Raw genomic sequence first — 13,447 nt, 5'->3', positions numbered from 1 at the left:
TTTTGCATCCCCAACAACAGTGCTCAGGGTTCCAGTTTCTCCACAGCCTCACCAACACCTGTCTACTGCTTTTTGTTTGTTTGTTTTTGTGATCGTCATCCTCACAGGTGTGAGGTGATTCCTCGTTGTGGTTTTGATCTGCATTTCTTTGTTGATGAGTGACACTGAGTCTGTTTTCATATACGATTTGGACATTTGTGTATCTTCTTTGGAGAAATGTCCAATTCAAGTCTTTAGCCCACTTTTTAATTGTGTTTTTTGTTTTGTTTTGTTTTTTTGCTATTGGGTTGTAGCAGTTCCCTATATATTTTGGAAATTAACCATTATCTGACATACGGTTTGCAAATATTTTATTCTATTTTGTAGGTCGTCTTTTCACTCTGTTGATGGTTTCCTATGCTGTGCAGAAGCTTTTGAATGTGCTGTGGTCCCGCTCATCCATTTTTGCCTTCGTGTCTGTGCTTCTGGTGTCACATTCATGAAACCAACGCCAGGACCAACATCCAGAAGTTCTCCTCCAGGAGTTTTGTAGTTTCAGGTCCGATGTTTCGTGTTTGGTCAATGCTGAGTTGAGTCATGTGTACGGTGTTGAGCTGAGTTCTTCTGCACATGGATCTCTCGTTTTCCCAGCACCACTTGGGGACTATTCTTTCCTCATTGCGTAGTCCAGGCTCCCTTGTCAAAGATCAATGAACTGTATAGGCCTGGTTTATTTCTGGGCTCTCCATCCTGTTCCACTGACCTCTATGCCTGTCCTTGTGCCAGTACTATACTGTTTTAATTACTGTAGCTTTGCAGTATATTTTGAAATCAGGACACGTGATGCCTCAAGCTGTGTTCTTTTTTCTCGAGATTGATTTGGTTTTCCACAGTCCTTTGTGGTTCCATAGGAATTTTAGAATTTTTCACAAGAGCACTTTTAAACCAAGCTCACCAAAAGAAAACGAACCACACCTGCACTTCATCCAATCCATCTGCTACAGGTTATGACGTACCTTAGTATAACATATGACTGTTTGCCTAACGTGTCTATCTCATCTTCACAGGAAACAGTGGTTGCCATCGTCAGGGCTGTCTCGATCCATCTCACACTTAGATGTACATCCAAGTGTCAGCACCCACTCCCGCAGCCTGCTGGGGGCAGCGGGCAGGAGACTCACAGACACCCCAACTCCCAGCTCTCCTGCCCCTGCCCGGACACTGAGGGCTGCTGCCCGGTCCCCCGGTGTCTCGGGCACGGGAGCAGGGCTTTCCAGTCACGTCCTGGGCACACACTGGCAGCCTCCGGATCCTGTTCCCACCAAGGCTCAGATCTCCGGGGCCTGCGAGCATCCTGTTCTGGTCTTCCCACATCCCACCCCGGAGGAAGTCCTGGAAGTGCCCAGCTTGGTAGCTGATATTAATATCGCCTCTGCGTTGTATGTGCACAACTGTGCTGCCTCCCCCCGCCCACCTCCAGACCCCACCTGTCAGACTGTTTCTTTTGAACTTGAGCTCTTTTCGGACCCAGATATCCAACTGGACATAGATTGGCTGTATTCCTGCAACCTTTGGGTGCACAGGATGATGCTCTAACCAACGGAGCCGCCCGGCCAGGGCAGACTGGCTGTCTTCTTGCTGAAACCTGGGCCCGCACTGCTGGCTTCCTCCCAGAAATGATGGAGAATTCCATCTCATCATGCTAAATGGGGAAATGTAACTGCTCACTGTGCTGAGTAAACGGCAACTTACTCTATCTAGAAATGCCTAATTATTTGAATAATTATTTTGGAAATTAAATTATATGGGTAAAAAATTAAGATTAAGAGTTTCTCATACAAAAACCATTTTCAAATAAAACACTACCCAATGACAAACCACATGCATATACTTGCATATATATTTGTAGTAATGAAGTGTCAGATCAGAGAGCTAGCGAATAATCCACAATAAAGTAGTCTATAATCTCAAGCAAACCAGAGAAGTAAAATGTACGAGCAAATCAAACATGTGCACAATGTACAGTTAACTCTCTATTATCCAGGCAAATGAATTATAGGCTCATGGCCTTTGTGAACAGGTTACACAGCGGTTCTCAACTTTCCTAATGCCGCGACCCTTTAATACAGTTCCTCATGTTGTGGTGACCCCCAATTTCATTGTTACAAATTGAACATAATTAAAGCATAGTGATTAATCACAAAAGCAATATGTAATTATATATGTGTTTTCCAATGGTCTTAGGCGACACCTGTGAAAGGGTCGTTCGACCCCCAAAGGGGTTGTGACCCACAGGTTGAGAACCGCTGCTATAAGGGCATGGTTGTAGGTGGAAGAGTCTGTGGCCATTTTTATAAACTACCACAAACTGTGTTGCTGATATTAACATTAGTAAATTATCACTTTTGGATGGGATTGGTAACTTGTCATGAGTATAATTTAGATGGCTGAGTAACGTGCCACCCAGTGGATGTTCCAAACCTTGAGGGACCCTTCCCCTGTTGTTGGGTAGTGAGGTCATTGCCATGTTTCTGCCTTGATGACTAATGACACAGTGGATGCTTTGTGCATCAAGCTTTTTCTGGTCTTAGGATTATTTCCTCAGAGTAGTCACAAAAGTGATATTACTGTGTCAAACATTTTAGAGCTCTTGGTACACTTTGCCAAATTGCTTTTGAGAAGGAGTGTATGTTTACACTTCCACCAGTGTGTGTGTGTGAGCACCCCACAGGGATCCTTCTAAAATGCAAATCTGATTATCTTATGCCCAGCTTAAAAGCGATGTCTGCTGCCTTCGCAATCAAGACCAAGCTATGTAAGACAAAACTGTCTGCTGCATGACTTTCGAATAACTATTTTAGCTCAGTAAGACCCTCTATCCAAGGGTCATAGAATCTAGTAAGGAAACAAGGCTGGTAGGCTCAGAACCGGGAGAAGTGAACCCATCCCTCTCATGTTGCCCTTGAATGCAGGTGTCATTTTTATAGGAGGTAAAACTGAGGGTCAAAGAGTTCATTATTTAAAGTGGGAACCTATTCCTAGCTTTCTATTGATGGTGTTTCTATTTTAGCATGATATAATCTTTGTAAAGTAATATATATATATCTATATATATATCTATATACATATCTATATCTATATCTATATCTATATATATATACACTCAAGTTTAAGGTATATTTAATCAATGTAAGTAAATTATAACACCTTTGTTTTATTGGTTACAATTCTTTGGTTTCTGAAAACTAAAGACAGATTTGAAATGAGACAGATCTGAATTTTAATTCAGATTCTGTCAGTTGTTAGAATTTGAACAACTTTTACATCTCAGATCCTCAGTTTTGTTATCTGTAAGATGTGGACTATAACGTTTAGGGTTTAGTGGGTTGAGTGATGATTCAACATATACATCAAATGTGTAGCAGAACCATATGGAAGTAGGAGGGAAACATAAACGTAACCAGAATGGGGCCCTGAGAGTCTAGGACTATAATAAAGCTCTGTGGCTTTTAACACCCAGGCTACCATGGGTTGGAACCGGTTTAGTCTAGTTGCTGGAATTCTTGCCCTTTCTGAGGTTTCCCTTTCCCCAATATCCTGGGAGTCTCCAGGCTCATGAGTCGCTGGTTCTCCTTGATGCTCACCTCTGTCTTCGCCTGGAAAGGGAGAGCAGAAACCAGGTGTTCCTTGAGGTAGAGTTCCTCAACCAGTGAGCTCCAGGCTGCCCCGTCCGTGTCCGGATGCCTCTAGCACCACGTGACTAGTGGAGGCGGGTGCCTGTAGAGAGAGCGGCCAGAGCCTTGCCCCTTCCCCTTCTCCACAGGCATGTCTGATGTGGTTCTCCGTGGGCCCCAGGAATCCCGGGACTGGCTTGTTATTTCATTGAAAACATGTATCTAGGATTTTCTCAAGCCAACCTGGTCTTCTGAGGCTCTTTCTTCCTTAGGGACCTTGTAGTGTGGCACTGTCCAATAGAAATAGAGTGGGAGCCATGTATACTAGTATAATTTTTAATTTTCTAGCAGGCACATTAAAAAGCATATAAAGAAATAGATAAAAATTAATTTCAATAATATGTGTTATTTAACCCAGTATATCTAAAATATTATGTCAACATGTAATCTATGTAAAATTAATGAAATAATTTACATGATTTTTTCCATATCAAGACCTTGATATCTGATGTAAATTTTATGCTTAGCAGCACATCTCAAATTGGACTAGCCCATCTTAAGTGCTCAGTAGCCACATGTTCCTAGTGGCTACTATATTAGGCAGCACAGTTCTAGAACAAAACTACCTGAGCTCTAAGTGGCATAATTCTCCAGGAATATAGGTCTTGATACCCACATGTGACTATTTTTCCCGAGAAATACTTCTGGCTCCACCTTGGCTGGGTCTGTGAGGGGTTCAGTTTACTACATGTTATGCCTAAAATTGTTCCCTTTCACCTAGCATTGGGTCTGGTTTACCAATTCAGACTTTACTTCCCTTACAATGAATTTCCTTTCATGGGGCTCTTGTATTTTCCTACTTTGCTATCACCCTAATCTATCAGAGAAAAGTCTTTTTTGTTGGGGTCCAGCCCCAGCAGGTCCAGGGGTTCTCAAAGGTGTGGACGGAGTCGGTGAAGAAGGAAGGACACGGAGGCAGCTTTCAGTTCATCAGCATAGCTAGGTTCTCTAGTCAGGTTCTCCAGCCAGGTTCTGTAGCCAGGTTCTGTCCAGGTTCTCTTGCCAAGTTCTCTCGATAGGTTCTCCAGCCAGGTTCTGTCTTTTATTGTCTTGTTACATCTGTATTTATACCAGTTGATTTTAATCCTGTCAATTTCTATTCCAAAGGTTAGGGCGTTTCTTATCTCCATTCCAGGGAGTAAAGATTATGTAGCTTAAGGGTGATTGTTCGTAGTTAAAGTGATTAACTACCCGCTTGGCACTTAGTTAAGGGGTTTTATTCCCTCCCTAACTTCAGGGAAAAATCCCTACCTGGGGAAACAACCTCGGAGAGGTGACCTTGGTTAAAACACATAGCGCCTAGAAGGAGAGCAAACATATTAAGAACAGTATGCCATATACGCCAGGTCCCTTGAAACATATGCTGTGCAGATGTTTCTTCCCTGCAGTGCCTGTGTCAAGCAGCAAGGATGGACCGGCTTCCGGCACTTTTTAATTCTCGAACATCCATATGTAGAGGGTGAGAGAGTTAGAGTTATATTTCTGTTTTCCCCATGAGGTTCTGCTGCTCCTATGTGGATTTATGGATACAAAGAATGTGTGGGAATCTGTAACCCAAGTGCACGAGGATATGGGGAATGGGCATCCCTAGGCAGTGGCCCATCTGAAGTGTTCCATTGGCATAGTCCTGGAAGTGATGCTAGATGGAGGATAAAGGAATGATATGGAGGGGCAGAGAGCATGTCAATCTGTACTGGTAGGGACTTCCTGGAGGGGGTGTGTATTGGGAAGAATTCCCAATTTGTGCGATATGGTTACTGAGAGGAGCTTCATATGCCTTGTTTCCTCGGGTAGACGTTATTCTCCCTGTTTTATAGATGAAAGAGTGAAACTCAGAGAGGTTGAGGAACTTAGCTAAGGCTGCAAGGAAGAACCCAGGTGTGGGGTCTCCAAAGTCCAGTGCCTCACTGCTGCCCTGGGGTAGTTGACGGCCAAGAATTGGCTGAGGGGACCAGCTGGAGGACACCTGAGGGTACTGTGCTGGAGAAGGAGAGGCCTTTGTAGCAAACATTTGTAATTCCTTACAAAGGATATTGCTATAGTGCATCGATACTCTGGTCACTACCACTGTGAAACAGATGACCCCAAAATGAAACAAATTCCGTAAAACAACCCCTTATGGCAAATGGCATAAAACAACCCCTTATGTTTATGATTCCGAGGGTCAGGAATTCAGGCAGGGCAGAGTGAAGTTGGCTTATTTCTGCCTTGTGCTGTGTGCGGTCTCAGTTGGAAGACTCGAAGGCTGGGGGCTGGAAAGATCTGGAGACTGGCTTACTCACAGAGCTGCTGTTTGAGGTTGGCTGTCAACTGGGTGCCTCAGACCTCACCACATGGCCTCTCCACGCCATCTCTCTACCTGGACCTGTTGCTGCGTTCTCACAGCATGGTGGCTGGGTTCTAAAGTTTAGAACCAGCCAAGCATGAAATTGCTTATTACAGCCCTGTCTCGTATCTTGCACTTCATGCATTTTATTCAACGAGGTGGTCACCAAGTCCTGTCCAGTGTCAGGGAGGTAAAATAGACTCTACCTCTTGATGGGCAGGTGGGCCCAGATACATCACTGTGGCCATTTTTGGAAAATACAGTCTGCCACGGTCATTATCCATGTTGCTGACCCAGTGATGGATAGGGAGGAAGAAGGTTGGGTAGGTATCTGGGAAGGAGATGTTTTATTGAAATGCCAAGGTCTCCAGTAAATGTCAAAATACTGAAGGGCAATTAGGAAAACGATGGAAAAGAAAATAAACTCAAATGCAAATGGGGAGCCTTTGAAAAGGCTTCCTCTAGCCGAAGACCCCTTCACCTGGTCCACTGGCCTGATTTATGCTCTTCCTTGCAGCCTTAGGCCGACTCCACTGGCCAGAGGGCTGTGTCCCCTGTCACCTTCCATAGCACAGTCGCAGGCAGGGCCACACCTTGCCTTTGGGCCACCCTGTGTGTGTCTTTTTTCCTGGCTTAACTCCAAGCCTCCTTTTACTAGAGATTTGAAATGCCATTAAAACAGGGCTCGAACTGAGAAATAACGACTGCCTTTCTATGGAAACCTATTAGAGGGAAGATAAGGTTCTGTAACACGACAGGAAGAAAGCCCAGAAAATTATGCGAAAAGCTCCACCATCCAGGATAAATGTTATAGGAGGCATTAACCTTCCATAAAAATCCCTTTGCTAGGCAGGAATTTAAATGACAGTCACTGTGAGAGGAGAGATTTAGCCGTAGAAACGTCTTACACTGCCACCTTCTCTTAGGATAGCAAGTCCTTTGGTTATCAGCAGTTGAGTATTGTTCATCTTTGTCATGGGAACGCTCAGAAGTACAGCAAGTATGTAAGTGTGGTTTTCTGGGTGCACCTCCATATCGCACCATGTGCTTCCCAGGAAGTTGCACATACATTCTCTGCTTTTATTTAGGAACATTGAACAATAAATTGATATCTAACGGAAGCTGAAACAAACCCTTATGATAGCCTCCAAATTACTTGTATTTTTCTCCATAAGGTACGAGTGTGGTTCTCCAATGAAGGTTGGTAGGCCAGAAATTACAGTGATTATCTTCTCTTTTTATATGAATTTGGCTCTCCCAGCAAAGAAGCCAACAAAATCACAGGGCAAAGACTTCATATAGAAATCTATGCATGTTCTACATACATGCTCTACACACGTTTATGTGTTGGGGAAAACATTAGGTGGTAGTTAGTCTTTTGTAACATTTCAGCCTGGCTGAACACACACCGAGAAAGCGGTACTTCATAGTATATGGTGTCCACGGCTTCTCATCTCCTCAGATCCCGAGTTGCTCACCAGGAACCTGGTCTGCAAAGGCCACCAGAGGCCAGAGAAAGGGTCAGAGAAAGTATGTTCCTGCACGTGGGCCGGTCTGGACAGGGATTGGGGGGGTTGGCGGGGTGGGGCAGGGCCTTTCCGTCCTGTGCCTCCGGGCACCTGCTTCCTCCTGCCCGGTTTCTCTGGATGGATGAAGAGAGCAAGGCGGGTGCAGTTTGCTGTGCTGAGTGCTCTACAGTCATTGTTTCGCCGAATGCTGTGAGGCAGTTACTGTTTTCCAGGAGGGAAACGGGGGGTACAGAGATTAAGCCACCTGCCCACAGTCCCAGCTTTAGGAAGCGAAAACTGCTGAGTGCTCACTCTGTGATCCTTCCTCCTCTCTCATCTCATTGGCCAGTTTCAGGGAACCCCAGCCTTGGCAGAAGGAGCCATTTTCAGGGACTGTTTGAAAAGCATAAGGTGGTGGTAGGTCAAGCAGCTGGAATCCCAGCCACTGAGCTTTGTAGCTTCATAAATAAAGTTAGGCCAATGGCATCAGATGTCAATACAGAGACAAAGAGATGACTGTAGAGAAGAATCCTCTGCTTAATGGGGGAGGGGGGGGGGAGAAAAACATGTTTGAAAATATACATTTCTATATCCCAATGGGCATCATGCTTTTGGGTGTTTAAAGAAAAGGACCATTTTCTCTAGCCAGCAAATCAACCTTCTAGAAGGTTATCTGGGGCCTGAAAGATGAGATGTTCAACAGTGTTTATGGAATGGTGACCCTGCCCGGCCCTGCTGGTCACTGGAAATGCAAAGGCGAGGAAGCCCCAGCCCCAGCCCTTGCAGACACCGGGCTGAGTGTGGAGTCAGGGGCAGAACCGTTAGTGGACACGTTAATAAGCATTGATTCGGGCTAGGACAGAGCTCACAGCAGGAGCCTGTGGGCACAGGGGAGAGAGAGTTCCCGAGAGGAGGCAGATCTGGAGATGAGGCTCGAAGGATAAGCCTGCAAACACTGGGGCGACTAGCGGGGGCCAAAGTACAGAAGCATCGGACCTGCGGACGGTCTGGGGAAGTAGGAAAAGAGGCTGGAGAGGCCGGTTCTAACCTGACTGCGGAGGGCCTCACGTATTGGACTCTGGAGCTCAGACGTTATCCTGTGGTGATGACTGTAGAACAGTCCCTCTCAAATGGGGGGCATTTGAGAACGTTCTAGAGAGAACACACTAGCAGTGGTTCTCAACCTGTGGGTCGAGACCCCTTTGGGGGTCGAACGACCCTTTCACGGGGTCGCCTAAGACCATCGGAAAACACATATATAATTACATATTGTTTTTGTGATTAATCACTATGCTTTAATTATGTTCAGTTTGTAACAATGAAATTGGGGGTCACCACAACATGAGGAACTGTATTAAAGGGTCGCGGCATTAGGAAGGTTGAGAACCACTGCACTAGAGGCAAGTTGCTGTGATAGTCCAGGTGAGGCTGCAGCAGTCTTGAACTAGGGCGGCGGCCCTGTATGAAGGAGAAGAGGATAGATGCAGTCACGTAAGGAATTCTATCACTTGCAGAATTTTCCTGGGATGATAGTGTAACAAAAGGCCTGGCACAAAGTAGATGCTTATTGTGTGACCGAAAGCTGAGTGCGCAGAAGGATTGCATCACACCTCTTTACAGTTAGAAGTTTATACAGAGATGCCCACTCACATGTACCAGCTATGTAATTTTTATGATAAACATATACATCTAGAAATTCTAAGTTAAAATATTTACTCTCATTACAGAAAGTGAACGCAAATGATGGCAGTTTTGAAGCATCGTGTTCTGTGTAAGATGACAAATGTTCCTTCCAAACATTCCTATTTAGTAACAAAGTTTTCTCCTTGATTGCTTATTATTTTTTTGTACTATTACAGATGTTGCATTTGATTTTAGAATGAAATTTGCTGTTCCATATCATTAAATAAACTCTCAGGGATATAATTTATTTCATTCCTCAGAGAATAGAAGGAATTCAGTTGTTTTTTTTAAGTCTTCACCGGAGGATATTTTTTCTATTGCTTTTTTGAAAAAGTGCAAAGGAGGGAGGGAGGGAGGAAGGGAGAGAGGAAGGAAAGGAGAGAGAGAGAGAGAGAGACAGACAGACAGACAGACAGACAGACATTGATTGGTTGCCTCCCAAACACCCCCCGACTAGGCCAGGGGATGAACCGACTAGGCGGCCAGGGGATGAACATGCAACCCAGGCACTTTCCTATTTAGTAACAAAGTTTTTCACTTGATTGCTTTTGCTTATTATTATTATTATTATTTTTTTACTATTATAGATGTTGCATTTGATTGGGCCAGGAATTGAACCCGTGACCCTTCAGTCTGCAGGCTGATGCTCTAACTACTGGGAAACACCGGCAGAGCAAATTCAGTCATTTTGAAGCATTTGCCTGTCTTCCAAGGAGTTAGAAAAATATAAAACACCGTACGGAAATGCTTTTCCACTAATAAAGACAGGTTTCTTTCTCTTTGTTAATCCTCACCTGAGGATATTTTTTTCCATTGATTTTTTTAGAGCAAGTGAAAGGGAGGGGAAGGGACACAGAGAGAGAGACACATCAATTGCTTGCCTCCTGCAGTGCCCCAACCAGAGCCAGGGATAAAGCCTGCAATTGAGACATGTGCCCTTGACCGGAATCAAACCCAGGACCCTTCAGTCCACAGGTCTGTGCTCTACCCACTGAGCAAAACTGGCCAGGGCAAGACAGGTTTCTCTTTTGGAGAAAGATAATTTTGAAGATGGGATGTGTTCATAGTGAAGATGGGCTACTAAGGCTTATAATTACTTATCCTTTAGGGCAGCGGTTCTCAACCTGTGACCCATTTCACAGGGGTCGCCTAAGACCATCGGAAAACACATATATAATTACATATTGTTTTTGTGATTAATCATTATGCTTTAATTATGTTCAATTTGTAACAATGAAAATACATCCTGCATATCAGATATTTACATTACGATTCATAACAGTAGCAAAATTATAGTAATGAAGTAGCAACAAAAATAATTTTATGGTTGGGGGTCACCACAACATGAGGAACTGTATTAAAGGGTCGAGGCATTAGGAAGGTTGAGAACCACTGCTTTAGGGCTAGAGAGAGCCCATGGCTGCCAGCTCACCCTACCTAAATTAGATTTCCCCCTAGTCCCCCTCATGGCCCCCTATTCTTATCCTTCACAATTTTAAAAAACATGTTTTTATTGATTTCAGAGAAAAAAGAAGAGGGAGGGAGAGATAGAAACATCAACGATGAGAGAATCATTGATGGGCTGCCTCATGCACGCTCCCTATTGGGGATCGAGCCCAAAACCCAGGCATGTGCCCTGACGGGGAATTGAACCGTGACCTCCTGGTTCATAGGTCAACACTCAACCACTGAGGCACACCAGCCGGGCTCCTTCACAGTGTTTTCATAATTGTGAATTATATATTTGTGGTAGATTAAATACAGCTGCAAATTCTTATTCCATGAGGAAGAGGTGGGGTTCACGTACCCTCCCACTGAATCTGGGCAGGCTCTCTGCTTCTAGGCCAATAGAATGTGGCAGAAGTTATGACGTGAGAGCTTCCAGGCTCAGACCTTAATACACTGGTGGCTTCTGTTTTCTGTCTCTTGGGGTATTCTGGGTGCCCTGAGCCCGTAAGCAGGAAGCCTGATAACCCTGGCACTGCCATGCCGGAGAGTCCCTGCCAAGGCACATGCCATGTTGGCGAGCGGCTTTAGACCCTCCAGACGACACTGTATCTGCGTGTTGAATACTGTCGTGTGACCTCTGTTGACACCACGTGGAACAGAACTGCCGAGCTGAACTCTGCCTGAATTCCTAACCCTCAGTATTGTGAGATACGCGACAGTGGTTGATGCTTTGAGCCATCACGCTTTGCAGTAGCTTGCTTTGCAGTAACAGACAATTGGGACCATGCTCATGAATGTTTGCTTATTTATGATCCGCTTTCTCCTTTAGACTGTAATCGTCATGAGGACAACAGGGACCATGCCTATTTTGTTCACACTGTGTGCTCAGCCCCGTAGTGGGAACTTAATATTTATTTAAAGAGTGAATGGAAGTTCCATGACTGAATTTGAGCAGAGCAGATTTCGCCTAAAACATACGCTCAGACCCCTGGGTTATTTGTGTATTCTCTTCTTTAACCCTTGACTTTGTGCCAACATGTATCTGTGTCCTAATAGTAAAGCTCATCTGCTTGCTTATGTGCAATGCATTTTGAGGCTAAGTACTAGGATACTATTTGACTTCAGTGAGGGATATATGTTTTGTTCTAGAAGCCATCACATCCCCGATTTTTTCATAGAGGTGATGGCAAAAGGGGGAGCATCATCTGGGTCTGAAATGAATTAAGAAGCAGTATCTGTCTGTCTGTCTGTCTGTTCGTCCATCTGTCCTATCCATAGGGCATAATTTGGCTGTGATGCAAAACCCAAAAAATAATCCATGGACTTATAGCATTTGATACCACACTGTACTCAGAGAAAAGGGTATGTTTATCATAGGAAGGACGACTTGCTTTGATAGCCAAGCTTCTGATTTCTTAGTGTCCGTAAATCACAACTCAGTCTCTCATTAAAAGTGGAATGCTGGCGCTGAGTGCTTTGTCTTTTCAATACACAATTCTGTATTTGAGCCAGCAATTCTAATTATTATAATTATTATTTTGTCTGGTTGCAATTTCACCTTCCACACCACAGCATATGGTAAACATTTAGTGATTCTTGAAGCATCTATATTAACTTCTCTGAGAATCTTTTCCAGCACCTAGAACAAGCATGTCAAACTCACGGCCCATGGGCCACATGCGGCCCACAATGAATATTTTTGAGGCCCAGCCAATATAGTGGTATGTAAAAAATGTTTTAACAGACTTGCTTTGATAGCCAAGCTTCTGATTTCTTAGTGTCCGTAAATCACAACTCAGTCTCTCATTAAAAGTGGAATGCTGGCGCTGAGTGCTTTGTCTTTTCAATACACAATTCTGTATTTGAGCCAGCAATTCTAATTATTATAATTATTATTTTGTCTGGTTTCAGTTTCACCTTCCACACCACAGCATATGGTAAACAAACATTTAGTGATTCTTGAAGCATCTATATTAACTTCTCTGAGAATCTTTTCCAGCACCTAGAACAAGCATGTCAGACTCACGGCCCGTGGGCCACATGCGGCCCACAATGAATATTTTTGAGGCCCAGCCAATATACTGGTATGTAAAAAATGTTTTAACAAAAATTTCCCAACTTAATTTTTACAATATCCTGTTATACATAATTATTATTAAGTAGGAGCCCAGTGCGTGATTTGAAATCTCGCGGCGCCGCCCACCCTCGAGTCGCATGTCCGGCCCTGCCTGCTTCTCCGGCCCTTGAAGCAGCTGGGGCAGCTGCTGATCAGGCCCTCCCCCAGTGCAGGCACGTGGAGGACCCGATGCCCCGCCCCCAATGCGCGCACGCAACCTCCTCCTATCCGGTCGACCCGTTACGGTGTCCCAGTTAATTAGCATACTTCTCTATTTTATATGTATGCTAGTAGCCCATCACGCGATATCGCGCTCAGTAGGCCGCCTGCTGCTTCCGCAGGAGGCGGGCCTGCCATCTCTCTGGGCCTGCGCTCGGCCACGGAGGCTGTGGGCCAGCCCCCCTGTCCCTGTCCGTGTCCGCTCTGGCTCTGGGGGACCTGCCCGAGCCGGGGCGCAGCGGCTTGCCAGCTCCTGTGTCTGTCTCCGTCTCTGCGCCTGTCTCCCCTGCCTGCGCAATCTCCTCCTGTCTGGTCGTGACCCATTATGGCGTCCTGGTCTAATTTGCATATTTCCTCTTTATATAGATAGACTAGTGTCCCCGTGCATGAATCCGTGCACCAGTAGCTCGCTGATGCCCTCCAGTAGCTCTCC

The sequence above is a fragment of the Myotis brandtii genome, unplaced genomic scaffold, assembly GCF_000412655.1.
Source record: "Myotis brandtii unplaced genomic scaffold, ASM41265v1 scaffold13, whole genome shotgun sequence".
In the NCBI taxonomy this organism is placed as follows: domain Eukaryota; kingdom Metazoa; phylum Chordata; class Mammalia; order Chiroptera; family Vespertilionidae; genus Myotis; species Myotis brandtii.
This window is presented reverse-complemented; position numbering follows the sequence as displayed.